Source organism: Sus scrofa, chromosome 8 (genome assembly GCF_000003025.6).
Source record: "Sus scrofa isolate TJ Tabasco breed Duroc chromosome 8, Sscrofa11.1, whole genome shotgun sequence".
Lineage (NCBI taxonomy): Eukaryota > Metazoa > Chordata > Mammalia > Artiodactyla > Suidae > Sus > Sus scrofa.
Window position 1 is genome coordinate 77,520,893 of NC_010450.4, and position 12,362 is coordinate 77,533,254.

The 12,362-nt window shown below is 41.8% G+C and overlaps 1 protein-coding gene across 4 annotated transcripts in view; it reads right to left on the reverse strand.

The window, feature by feature from the left end:
* The window catches only part of FAM160A1 (family with sequence similarity 160 member A1), a 299,486-nt gene that overhangs the window by 192,267 nt on the left and 94,857 nt on the right, over nucleotides 1–12,362 (reverse strand). For 3 of the 4 annotated variants that reach the window (XM_021101513.1, XM_021101517.1, XM_021101514.1), the window contains one exon: nucleotides 6,055–6,181. The gene's annotated coding sequence lies outside the window, so the exon portion shown is untranslated. Of the gene's footprint in view, nucleotides 1–4,143; nucleotides 4,252–6,054; nucleotides 6,182–12,362 lie in introns of all 4 variants that reach the window. The other variant, XM_021101515.1, reaches the window with a different exon arrangement.

The following is a 12,362-nucleotide window of genomic DNA, read 5'->3' on the forward strand; positions in this document are numbered from 1 at the left end:
AAAGGATCTAATTAAAACATGGGCAAAGAGTTTGACTATGAAAGATGTTTAACATCACTAATCATCATGGAAATGCAAATCAAAACTATGGGATAGTACCTCACACACATCAGGAAGGATATTACCCAAAAAAAAGTGTTGGTAAGGAAATGGAGAAACTAGAATGTCTGTGTACTATTGGTAGGCATATAACATGGTGTAGCTGCTGTAGAAAACAGGATGGTGGTTCTTCAAAAAATTAAACACAGGAGTTCCCGTCATGGCGCAGTGGTTAATGGGTTAATGATCCGGCGTTGCCGTGAGCTGTGGTGTAGGTTGCAGACGCGACTCGGATCCCGAGTTGCTGTGGCTCTGGCGTAGGTCGGTGGCTACAGCTCCGATTCAACCCCTAGCCTGGGAACCTCCATATGCCGTGGGAGCGGCCCAAGAAATAGCAACAACAACAACAAAAAGACAAAAGACAAAAAAAAAAAAAAAAAGTTATAAACAGAACTGCCATATGGCCCAGCTATTTTACTTCTAGATATAACCCCAAAGTGAAAGCAGGAATCCAAACAGATATTTATATGTATAAGCAGCATTATTCATAATAGTCAAAAAGCTGAAGCAACCCAAATGTTCATCAGTGGACGAATGGATACAATGTGGTTGGGGGTGGGGTGGAATTATGATTCAGCTTTAAAGGGAAGGAAATTCTAACACATGCCACAACATGGATAAACCTTGAGGACACTACTCTAAGTGAAATAAACCAGTCACAAAAAAACAAATACTGTTTGATTCCATTTCCATAAGGTATGTAGAACAGTTAAATTCATGGAGACAGAAAGTAGAATGGTGGTTTCCAGGGGCTGGCGGGGAGGGGAGAATGGAGAGTTGTTTAATGGGTAGAGAGTTTCAGGCGTGCAAGATGAAACTATTCTGGAAATGAGTTGCACAACAATGTGAATACACTTAATACTAAACTATACGCTTAAAAATGGTTAAAATGGTAAATTTTGTGTGGTGTACTTTAACACAATGTTTAAGTATAAGCTCACTGAATTTTTTTTTTCTTTTATAGGGCCACACCTGCATCATATGGAAATTCCCCAGCCAGGGGTTGAATCAGAGCTACAGCTGCCGGCCTACACCACAGCCACAGCAACTCAGGATCCGAGCCACATCTGCCACCTACACTACAGCTCGCAGCAACTCCAGATCCTTAACCCACTGAGCGAGGCCAGGGATCAAACCTGCAGCCTCATGAATACTAGTTGGATTTGTTTCCACTGAGCCACAGTGGGAACTCCTTAATGAAATATTTTATTGTAATAGCCTTAACATAAATCTATAGTTACATTTTTATTTTACATAAAGTACGTTATCTCTTAGCAGTAACATGCACAGAATGCTATACCATTGCGTACATGTTTTAAAGTACAGGCATAATCTGTTTGTAGAATTGAAAATATCTGAAAAGTAACATACCTTATACACAAAGCCTACATGGTGTAAAATTAATAATCTTATAGGAAGGATTACTAAAGAATGGACGTGGTCAAGAAAACGATGTCCTATCAAAGTCTAGTACAGGAGTTCCTGTCATGGCGCAGTGAAAACGAATCTGACTAGTATCCATGAGGACACAGGTTCAGTCCCTGGCCTTGCTCAGTGGGTTAAGGATCTGGCGTTGCCGTGAGCTGTGGCGTAGGTCGCAGACGCGGCATGGATCCTGAGTTGCTGTGGCTGTGGTGTAGGTTGACAGCTACAGCTCTGATTCAACCCCCAGCCTGGGAACCTCCATATGCCATGGGTGTGGCCCTCAAAAGACACACACACAAAAAAAAGTCTAGTACATAATGTTCATACTCTCCTTTGGTGAATTAAAAGAGCTTCATAAAAACTTAGAGCATTACAATGAAAGGATTTTTGTCTGTTTAAGCCATGAATTACACAGCAAATCTTGCATCACAGCGTTTACTGAAAAATGCATATCACGAACTCCAGCGGCCTCCAACATCTACCCTGTTACTCCTTACTCTTGATCTGAATAAGATACCTGAGATATAACTTAATAGCAAATGTGTAGAGCAGATATTTCATAAAACTTAGTATTTCACATCTAGATGTTAAAGACAGATTTATCCATTTGCATCCAAGGAAAAATATATCCGTTCTGAACTTAGACATAGAGTTCAAAGTACAGTTTTATTCAGTTACATTATCAATTTGATCTAATAATAAGCTACTTGAGACATAGCCCTGTGTCAAAATAGTATATGACAAAGAGAGATGGCCAAAAAGCTCATGAAAAGATGCTCAATGTCAGTAATTATTAGAGAAATGCAAATCAAAACTATAATAAGTATCACCTCAGACCAGTCGGAACGGCCATCATCAAAAAGTCTACAAACAATAAATGCCAGAGAGGTTTCACAAGAAAAGGGAACCCTCCTACACTGCTGGTGGGAATTAAATTGGTACAGCCACTATGGAAAACAGTACAGAGGTTCCTTACAAAACTAAATATAGAACTACCATATATGACCCAGCAATCCCACTCCTGGGCATATATCCAAAGAAAACCTTAATTCAAAAAGATACATGCACCCCAATGTTCCTGAAGCACTATTAACAATAGCCAAGACATGGAAGCAACATAAATGTCCATAAACAGAGAACTGGATAAAGATCTCGTGAGTATATTCAATGGAATATTACTCAGCCATAAAAAGCATGAAATAATGCCATTTGCAGCAACATGGATGGACCTAGAAATTATCACACTAAGTGAAGTAAATCAGAGAAAGACAAGTATCATAGGATAATACAATAGAATTTACAAAACAGAAACATACTCAAAGATTTCAAAAATCAGACTCATGTTTACCAAAGAGGAAACATGGTGGAAGGAAATAAATTAGGGGTTTGGGATTAAAATTACTGTATATAAAATAGATGGGTAACAAGGACCTACTGTCTAGAAAAGGGAAATCTACTCAATACTATGTAATGACCTCTATGAGAAAAGAAGCTGAAAAGGAATAGATATGTGTGTAACTGATTTACTTTGCTATACACATGAAATTAACACAACTTTGTAAGTCCACTATATTCCAATAACATTTTTTTTGTCTTTTTTAGGGCCAAACCTGAGGCATATGGAGGTTCCCAGGCTAGGGGTCAAAACAGAGCTGTTGCTGCCAGCCTACGCCACAGCCACAGCAACGCCAAATCCAAGTCATGTCTTCGACCTACACCACAGCTCACAGCAACGCCAAATTCTTAACCCACTGAACAAGGCCAGGGTTCAAACCCACAACCTCATGGTTCCTAGTCAGATTCGTTTCTACTGTGCCAAGACAGAACTCCCCAATAACATTTTTTAAGACAGTATACTAAAAATACTGACACTGTTTTATTCAAAGCAAAAAGCAAGGTGATCACAACACCTTTAAATCAAAATCCACAAAGATTAGGTAGCAGTGTGTTTTTACTGCACTGGGGATGACAATCTTTGGTGGTATTCATTTGTAAAATGCAGATTCCCAAACCCTTCCCTTAACACTCTCATTTAGATCCTGATTTATGAGATTGGGGGCCTAGTCATTTGAATTTTTTAACAAGCACTCTAAGTAACACTTTAAGAAACAATGCAAAATACACCTCCAATAAGATGCAAATTACACTGCCTCAGAGGTATACCTTACAAAAAGTTAAATCTCATCCTATTCAACCTGATAAACCCAGGAATCCTTTCTGAAATACTGACGGATTGATTGATTTTAATAAGAAAGTATACATACAAATAAATAGCATATGCTTCTCTATAAGCTACAAGTCGTCACTTATTTTTTCCTTTTTCTTTTTTATGACTATTTTTTCCATTACAGTTGATTTACAATCGATTTCTACTGTGCAGCAAAGTGAACCAGTCACACACACATATATATACATTCTTTTTCTCACATTATCCTCCATCAGGCTCCATCACAAGTGACTGGATAGTTTGCTGTGCTGTACAGCAGGATCTCATTGCTTATCCATTTTAGAATACTGTTTGAGACTTGGAGTTACCTCTCCTTAGAATTAACTTTCAATACAGTGTATAAGCCTTCAAACATATATACAAGTTACAAAAAGAGAAACCAGTTTCATTACCTTACTGTTCCATCCGGGTTTTGATCAAAATTAGAACTCCCCAGATCCTACAGCTTTGAACAAGAGGACTTGCCAAATCCACCCTCATAGGGCTGAGATTTGCCATCACTGAAAATAGGGTGTTTAAAAGAATGTTACCAGAGCATCAAGAAATGGTTCCCAAAGAAAAATGTTTTACTGTTTTGAGTAGGACAGGTCAGCCTTTCAGAAAGACTGATTTTGATAGGGATGGAGTAGGCACAGGTAGTTGTAGGAGTCCCAATAAGGGACCTTAGATAGAGAGGGAAACCTAGGGAGCTTTGGGAGACCACTGTACCTTAATAATTGCTCAAGAAAGCCATCAGAACAAGGCAGGCTTGTTTGACTAGTAGAGGCATGAGAGATGCCTCAGGTCATTGGGTGGGGGATGGGGTGAGGCCTGCATTCAGGTTCAGACTAAGGGCAGGAGTTTGAGTACCAGATACCTGAGGAGGAGCTACTACTCCCAGAAAGGAAGAGGCGGTCTTTTCCCACCCCCACCCCCTTGGGTGATAAAACTGTAGCCCACCAAATCCTGGGGGCAGAGCCTTCTTGCTTTAGAACTGTAGGTTCAAGTCCCAGTCTGGGTTTTGGCTAGGTTCAGGCCATTAGTGCTGTCAGTTTCACTCTGAACAAGACAGTGTTCACTTGTGCGATGAGAGAATGTTGCATGCCATTCCAGCAAGCACGGGTCAAGCCAAGAGCTACTGCGGCATCACCCCCTCCCAAAGCCCACCCCCACCGCCCCCCACCCCATGAGGGGAATTCAAGACAGAGAAAAGCAGGAAGCATTATTTGCTTGAATATATGTGCAGTTAAGATGCATACATAAGGAATAAATTCACTGAGCCCAGATTCTTACCTCTTCCCATACATGGAAAAGCACTAAAATCATCAACTTGCGATGTCTTTTTTGTGGCTAGAAGTCATCTTTCAATGTTCAACTACATGTTTTGTTTTCCAGCCAAACACATGTTTACATCCAGGCTCCGCCCCCACCTCTTTGGAGCAGTCCATCAAACTGAGAGGCCACCTCCCAGGCCATAATCCTTGGTAAAGTCCCCAAATAAAACTTACTCCGAAACTTTCGGGTTGTGTGTTTTTTCTCTGTCAACACTTGGATGTGGAAATTCATGAAGGTTTCTTTTTTAAAGTTTATTACTGATCATTACTGAACACATATCAATAGTGCCATCAGCCTCTACATGCATTTAATCAGGAGCCACTGCAGCCGCTGGCCCCGCAGAACCCCCTGAGCAGAGCTTAGGGTGAAAATCAGGAGTGAGGTGCTCTGTGTTCTGGGAAAACTGGAAGAACAGGTCTTCAGAAAGTCAGATATTTTTAGGAGAAGATTTTATGTGCCCACGTCTTGCATCTCCTCATATCTAGAAAAAACACTACAATCCTTTATGGTGATGTCTGCACCTTGTGGCTGGGAGTGAACTTCACGAGACCGGCAACAACTTTTGTAAAGTGTGTGCAAGGCTGCACACACCTCCCCCTCACCTTTATCAGACATACTGACACCATTACCCCTGCCTCTTGGGGGCGGTGTTTCACAGTCATTTGTGAACACAGTCATCTCCAAAGGGTGAGACCTGAGGGCTGTGAAAACTCAGGACACTGGCTCCATAGTTGAGAAGCAGATCAAAGGAATGATTTCAGGGAGCCCAGGCCTCTTTTGCTCCTGCTCCCTCCCCTTTGTTGCAAAAACCCCTATATACCCTGGCTCCCCCTTGCCTCCTCCTCAGAGCGGTTTCTCAGGGCTACCTGAGATGCTGTCTCCTGGGCTTAAGTCCCAATTTTGCCCCAAATAAAACTTAGGTCTCAACTTTCAGGTTGTGCTTTTTTTTTTTTAAAGTTGACAACAGTAATAAGAAAAGAAGACCTTACCTGTGGTCAGTCTCTTCCACAGCCTTCTGCTGAGTTGCTTTTGTTCACTTCACTCTCTCAGAGGAGCAGAAGAGACTTCTCCAACATTTGGCACTGCCGGCAATTTCCAGAAAAAGGCTTCCAGAATCTGTAGAAAGGAATTAAAAAAAGAAAAAAAGTCTGACAATCATTAATAAACCACAAAAACCTAATCTAAGTTTCTCTAGTTTGTCTCCCCTCCTGTTTATAACCATTTGTTGTGCATTTTAGTGGGTTCTCCTTGGGTTGCACTTTGCATTTTAAAAAAAGTTATAAGCAAAAAATGAATCTTTATTTAGTAATCTGAATGCTAGCCCAAAATGAGAGATTCCCGCTGGGTAGCGGAAAGTAGAGAAGGACTCTTCCACCCTCGCAGAGACGGTAAGTAATTACATACTTCTTTTAGAAAAAAAAAATGTGAAACTAAATAAATTCATGTCCATGCATCAGCTGCATCATATTATAAGGACAACAAAATAGAAAATGGCAAAGAAAGGACCGCCAATAACTTTCATCACCTACTATTTTAAAAATACGCAACTCCCAAAACATTCCCTGGTACCTCTGACTCATCTAGGTATCGGAAGTTGAAAGTTCAGAGGTTTTTTCACTTGTTTTGCTTGGGGTTTTGTGCCACACCCATGGCATAAGTTCTTGGGCTAGAGACTGAATCCTAGCCACAGATGCAACCTATCCCAGAGTTGCAGCTACCCCGGATCCTTAACCTTCTGTGACACAATGAGAATTCTGGAAGTTCAGTTTTTTTGCCGTCCCATGGGCAAAGTTTACTTTGGTCTTAGACACACATCGCATATCATCAGGCCTAACTGGGAAGAGAAGTTTCACCACACAAATGCATGGTTAATCCCTACTGTCCAATCAGAAAAACAAGAGCTTGAAGAGGCTGAGGATCTATCCCATCTGAGAGAAACAGTACAGAGAACACCACCCAGAGGTGTCCCAGAGAGCAGAGGAAAGGGACTCACCACCCCAAGCACTTAGAGCACAGAGGCAGAAGCCAATGCAAACCCTAAACACACCACGAGAAGCCCTATTCCAGATGGGAACAGATACAAGCTAGAGAAAATGTCCAAGGAAAAACATCTTTTAAAAAAACGTAAATACTATACTTAAATTTAAAGCATGGGAGCCATTTAAATGCCCAATGAATGGAGAAGAAGAGTGAAGTGAATCTGACAAAATGACATCATTTACTTAACCACAGTTTTGTCAGCCATCAGAAAATTCTCTGCTTTAATAAAATGGGAAAATGTCATTTGTCATATAAAGAAGAAAGACCAGAGCAAAATGCTCTAATTCCATGTGATCACAACCACTTATGCAAAGCAAGAAGAAATTTGTTCTGATATGGTGATAAGTATTAGTTATAAGTACTTCCCCAACTTTAGATGGGTTAAGGTGAGCAATTCAGAGTCTAGTACAACAAATAGGTGTTTTCAAAATCGCTGAACAAGGAGGTGCCACTCATTAATAATTTTTCTGCAATAGTCTGGTATATTAAAAGATGGTTCCTACTCAGTCATTAAAAAAACCAAAATAATGCCATTTGCAACAAGATGGATGGAAAGAGAGATTATCATACTAAGTGAAGTCAGAAAGACAAATACCATATGATGTCACTTATATGTGGAATCTAAATTTTTTTTTTTTTGTCTTTTCTAGGGCCGCACCTGCGGCATATGGAGATTCCCAGGCTAGGGGTCTAATCGGAGCTGCAGCCGCCAGCGTACACCACAGGCACAGCAAGGCCAAATCCTTAACCCACTGAGCGAGGCCAGGGATCGAACCTGCAGCCTCATGGTTCCTAGTCAGATTCGTCAACCACTGAGCCACGATGGCAACTCCGGAATCTAAAATATGACATAGGAAGTTCCCGTCATGGCGCAGTGGTTAATGAATCCGACTAGGAACCATGAGGTTGAGGGTTCGGTCCCTGCCCTTGCTCAGTGGGTTAACGATCCGGCATTGCCGCGAGCTGTGGTGTAGGTTGCAGATGTGGTTCGGATCCTGCGTTGCTGTGGCTCTGGCGTAGGCCGGTGGCTGCAGCTCCGATTCGACCCCTAGCCTGGGAACCTCCATATGCCTCGGGAGTGGCCCAAGAAATAGCAAAAAGACCAAAAAAAAAAAAATGACATAAATGAAGCTATCTGCAAAATGGAAACAGACTCAAAAGATGTAGCGAATATACCTGTGGTTGCTAAGGGGAGGGGAGGGATAGACTGGGAGGCTGGGGTTAGCAGATGCAAACTAGTATATATGGGATGGAAAAACAACAAGGTCCTACATACTGCACAGCACAGGAAACTATATTTAATATCCTGAGGTAAATAGTTATGAAAAAGAATGCATATACATATATATACTGTGTGTGTATATATGTATATATATACACACATATATATACAACGGAATCACTTTGCTATATAGCAGAAATTAATGCAACATTATAAGTCAACTATACTTCAATTTACAAAAAGATGGTTCCCCAGAAATCACTGTAAGAGGGTTTTGTATGTGTGTGTTTGACCTATAGATGCCTCAAAGACTTAGAATGTAATACCTTTTCTTAAACAGACTCAAAAGACAAAGTGAATATACCTGTGGTTGCCAAGGGGAGGGGAGGGATAGACTGGGAGGCTGGGGTTAATACCTTTTCTTAAAGGTATTACAACTATTTCATGAAAAGGGAAAAAATGGAGGGAGGGACCTCAGCACATCTAAACCTTCAAAACTGGGCAACAGTGGTGGTAAAGCCTGGACACAGCAAGTGTGCACACGGGACATGAAAAGCAAAGGGTAGCATTTCATATGCAAATAAACAAATTCTTCATATCAAAATTTCATCAGTAACTTCAAATCTGCCTTCTTCACTCCAGTCCATTACCGAGCATTTGGGATCTTGCAGGTTATAATTCATAATCAAATCTCTGGGCATTACCTCACAAGCAGTTTTACAAAGAACAGAATTTTGCTTCTTCCATAATCCCCCATGAACAGTTTTATCATCATGTACTGGAGAAAGACAGGCTCTCCTACTGCCTCTTAAGAATTACAGATTGCTTCCAGATGCTTTTCAGGTGATTTCAAGCCTTTTCTCATCCTGACTCTTGAATTATGAAAGGGCATCTCTAATTCATGAGAAATATTTCTCCCACTTTAGCGTCCATTAGCATACATTCTCCTCTTAACACTGCATCAGAGGCACCCACACACATATGCTTTTACTTAGGCAGTAGGACATTCCTGTGTCTCAGGAAGGGCTTTACTGAGAACCACTCTTATTTTACCATCATAATTCCACCAGTAGCTACACTTTGGGACTTTAAAGGAAGCTGAGTCCCTTGACAGCAATTCAGACTGACATGGAGAGCAAGGTGAAACAGAACCCAAGTAAATAGAAAGGATTCTCTTAAAATCCACCTCATCATCTCCTTTAAAAACAAAATAACGTCTCCAGCTAAAAAGCAGCAGGGTTGGGGAAGCAGGCAGTTAACAATTCAGTCACACCCAAATCTCTGCCCAGGCAAATGCCTTCCTTCTAATAGAACATGCTCCCTCCACGAAAGAGAATCAAATTCAGGCTCACAATCCTTCTCTGCAATAGCCATGTCACGTTGTTAATTTCAGCAGAGGAACAAAATCTAAACCTCACTTCCAGATGGCATAAATTCAGTGAATCCAGACCTCTACTGTGCTGAGTTCAGAAATCTGCTAATAGGCAGGCAGTGTACCAACAGCAGAGCAAACCACCAAATGAACACTGTGTGTTGTGGGCGGTGGGGTATGGAAGATAATTAATAACCACATCACAGTTTTCTCCCTAGATCGGTGAAATGAATGCAGAGGGGCGTTTACACAGGAGATGCAGATTTATCCACAGCACTGTATTAATTGACCCGTGATATAATCAAGTGCTTTCCTGGAGGGTAATTAACAAATCAATCAATCAAGTACAAGTCTCGAACAATTCAGCAAGTTTTCAAATATATGGAGTTGAATAGGAGCTAATTATTGAATAATTTCGTTCTCCAAAAGAGCTGAACTGAGACAGGTTATATTCATACGTGGAAACTTACAGAGTAGAACAAAATATTCTACCTGGGCCCGTGACGTTCACTGATTCCAGTTAAGCACATTCATAATAACTCCAGAGTCTTAAAATGGATAGACCTAATAAACCAATCCCTGACTTCTACAGATGACAAAAATGAAACACCAGGATGGCGTTCCGTGGCGGCTCAGCGGGTTAAGGATCCAGCGTTGTCCCTGCTGTGGCTCAGGTCACTGCTGTGGCACAGGTTCAATCCCTGGCTTGGGAACTTCTGCATGCTGCATCTGCAAGCTGCAAGTGCAGCAAAGGAAGAGGAGGAAGAAGAGGTGGAGGGGAGGAGGAGGAGGAGGAAGGACAGAGATAGAACCCTTACCTTCTAATGCACGATGATGCAACATTCTCCTTAAATTCTCACCTTCAATTCACAAATCCTCATCTATCTACCCATTAAGTTGATTTCATTCCTTCTCTTGAATAGCAAAACTTCTTAAAGCTCTGGGAAAAGTGGAATCAGATGAAGCTTCAATCTTCAATTTCCATCCAACCAATCCCTGAGATTTTACATTAATTATACAGATTCTCTTCTTCACCCGAGAAACCCAGTGTGATATGAATGACTTTGGGAAACAGATGAGTGGGCTGCAGCATATGACAGAGGAGGAAGAGCAGGCAGCAGAGACTACAGGCATCTTAGAAGTGAATCAAGAATAATGACTGATTGAAGTTCTTGTTGTGGCACAGCGGAAACAAATCCAACTCGTATCCATAAGGATGCATGTTCGATCCGTGGCCTCACTCAGTAGGCTAAGGATTTGGCATTGCCGTGAGCTGGGGTGTAGGCTGCAGATGCAGCTCAGATCCCATGTTGCTGTGGCTACAGTGTAACCCGGGAGCTATAGCTTCCTTTAGACCCCTAGTATGGGAACTTTCATATGCTGTGAGTGCAGCTCTAAAAAGCAAAAACAAACAAACAAAAAAAAAACCCAGAAGAATGACTGATTAAAACAAATATTGAGGGTTAACAAAATCAAAGTCTATGTATTAAAGTGATGTTTCCTAATGCAACAACTACTCATGTTTCTTAAAGAAACAAAGTAGTCATTGTTGTTTAAGGTTCTATATTCAAATAGATCTGCAAAATGTTCCATTCTAAATTACCCTCTTGGGGTTCCCATTGTGGCCCAGCGGGTTAAGAACCCAACTAGTATCCTTGAGGATATATGTTAGATCCCTGGCCTCACTCAGTGGGTCAAGGATCTGGCATTGCAGCAAGCTATGGTATAGCTTGCTCAGGTCCCACAATGCCATGGCTTTGGTGTAGCTGGCAGCCGCAGCTCCAATTCGGCCCCTAGCCTGGGAATTTCCATATGCAGCATGTACAGCCATAAAAAGAAGAAAATAATAAAATATCTTTCTTGAATAGTCACAAAGCGCATTATGTGGATTAAGGCTCTAAGAATGCTTGGAGGAAAGAAGCCTGCTTAGCATTGTTTAATCTGTTTCCCAATCTTACTTAACATCTTTGGTTTGCAGAGCCTATAATGACCTTCTCCAAAAGCATCCTTTAGGAGTTCCCGCTGTGGCATGGTGGGTTAATGATCCAGCTCGTCTTAATGTCATTGCTGGCTCAATTCCAGCCTGGTGCAGAGGGTTAAAGATCTGGTTTTGCGGCAGCTGTGACATGGGCCACAGATGTGCCTCAGATTCGATCCCTAGCCCCCTTGGAAACTTCCACAGGCCATGGGTGCAGCCAAAAAAGGAGCAAGGAGGGGGGAATCATCCTCCAGGAAACACAAATAGCATTTTTTTTTTTTTTGGTCTTTTTGCTATTTCTTTGGGCCGCTCCCGCGGCATATGGAGGTTCCCAGGCTAGGGGTCGAATTGGAGCTGGAGCCACCGGCCTACACCAGAGCCACAGCAACGCAGGATCCGAGCCGCGTCTGCAACCTACACCACAGCTCACGGCAACGCCGGATCGTTAACCCACTGAGCAAGGGGCAGGGACCGAACCCGCAACCTCATGGTTCATAGTCGGATTCGTTAACCACTGCACCACGACGGGAACTCCACAACTAGCATTTTTGATGAATAACGTCAGTACAACACTCATTGAACAACATTTATAGCAAGACGCTTCTTCTACTGGACTTGTTAAAAAGCAATCCCACTCCTGACCAGATATACAGAGGAAACCATAATTCGAAAAGATACATGCACC